This window comes from Frankliniella occidentalis, unplaced genomic scaffold (assembly GCF_000697945.3).
Source record: "Frankliniella occidentalis isolate FOCC.00 unplaced genomic scaffold, Focc_3.1 Scaffold4, whole genome shotgun sequence".
Classification (NCBI taxonomy): domain Eukaryota; kingdom Metazoa; phylum Arthropoda; class Insecta; order Thysanoptera; family Thripidae; genus Frankliniella; species Frankliniella occidentalis.
In genome coordinates, this window is record NW_026267134.1 from 360102 (window position 1) to 361960 (window position 1859).

The 1859-nt window shown below is 59.8% G+C and overlaps 1 protein-coding gene across 2 annotated transcripts in view; it reads right to left on the reverse strand.

Moving 5' to 3' along the window:
• LOC113218352 (neural cell adhesion molecule 1-like) overlaps window positions 1–1859 on the reverse strand; it is a 220512-nt gene that overhangs the window by 2806 nt on the left and 215847 nt on the right. The window lies entirely within an intron of this gene.

Consider the following 1859-nt stretch of genomic DNA (forward strand, 5'->3'; position numbering starts at 1 on the left):
CGTCCGGGCCGCGGGCCGGGCTGGTGTGCTGGGCTGTGCTGGCCCGCCACGGCGGCGTGGTGGCGCTGGTCGCGTGCCGCCCCGCCCCGCCCGCACCCAGCCTCCCTCTCTGCGAATGACAAATGTGTGCGCCGTGTACGCGTGTCACGGCGAGGACGTCAATGGAGACACATCGCGCTCCGCACGAGCCATCGACTGGCACGGTGTATACGGTACGCCCCTACTGCTCGTCCCAGCGGCCCGGCCCCACCGGCCCCACCCCGGCTACATCAACAATCATCATCTGCTGGATAGGGTTGCAGGTGCACGGCCATGTACTACACCGCCCAGCACAACAACCCATGCAGCGCCACACACGGAGCGACTCGACTACAGAACCCCCACGAGTCGACAACGATGACGTCTCAATTTTGTTTTCTCCCTTTGTCTTCTCAGGCTGTAACACATGAATCACCGATCTCTTCTGCACTTTGGCAGTTAGATAACTTCACCAATTTAAGTTAGTGCCTATAGGAACATACATATCAGCCCGGAATTGTGTCGTCAGACGCTTTAGATCTTCGATTCTTAACGGCAGCGTGTTTTCATTTCTGAGCTCGCTGGGCCGGTCTTTTTCATATTATTTCGCGCGACACTCCATTTCTTTTCATTGGCACTTGAGAACACTCAGCCCACTCCGCGCCCAATCGGCCCCTCCTAACGCGCACAACCAGAAAACAAAAATTGGCCCCTGGAATGGAGAGTGCTCAAGATAAGTAGGAGAAGGGGAACAACCACTTGCGCAAAGTCGACAAGTAGATGGTGAAACGGACGAGGAAAAAAAACCAGCCCCAGTGATCTCGGAGGAAGAGAGGCATTTTTAGGAAGGGCTTATTCTCTCCAAGTGCGTTCTCAAACGCGACAATGTTGGCCGCCCGACCCGGGCCCAGTCACCCATATTTCAGTAACCCCCACCCCTACCTCCTCCTTTTCCCCGCACACTCACCTGGCCTCTGGAGGCGCTCGCGTCCCTCAGCTCCCCCTGGCCGGAGGCTTGCCCCGAGGGCTGGCCCGGGGGTAGGCCGGACCCGGAGCCCGAGCCGGAGCCAGAGCCGGAACCCGCTTCCCCGAGGTCGTGGTCCTTCCGGTGGGTCGTCCTGACGGGGCCCAGGGGGGCGACGGGCAGGTGGCCCGGCGAGATCTCATTGCTCTTGTCGTCGTCCCAGCCGTAGGGGTCCGGGTCGCCGCCGGGGGGCTCAGCGTCCTCCGCGGCCTCGTAGACCTCCAGCAGGAAGTGCTGCCGGAGCCCGCCGTCCGCTCCGGCGATGCACTTGACTTCCATCTCGGGCGCCGCCCCAGGCGCCGCTCCGGGCGCCGTCGAGGAAGTCCGGTTCCGGACCGTGCACGCCTCCGGGGGGTGTGGCAGGGCTGCAACAGGAAGACAGGGGAGAGCGAGGCGTGAGCGGCGTGAGGAGGCACAGAGACAAATTGGCTTGATAAGGAGATGGGGTGGAGGGGTGCGGGCCGGGGGGTGGGGGGTGATCATCTCACACACAAGGACGGGCACCTTCTCCGACCAGCTAAGTGAAACATTATCAAACAACATAAAGAACAGCGCACTCATTTTACAGTAGCATTCCAAGGTGGCGAAGAAATAGAGAAGAGAAGAGAAGAGAAGAGAAGAGAAGAGAAGAGAAGAGAAGAGAAGAGAAGAGAAGAGAAGAGAAGAGGGGGGAAGGAACGGGAAAGGGTTCGGGTCGGGCCGCGCGAGCGGCACAAAGAAAACACATTAAAACAAACCCATTTAAATTTCAAATGGCGTCCCACCATTGTGTGTGTACCGTGATGTCGCTCTCTCCTCAAGAGCCGCCGGGGAGGGG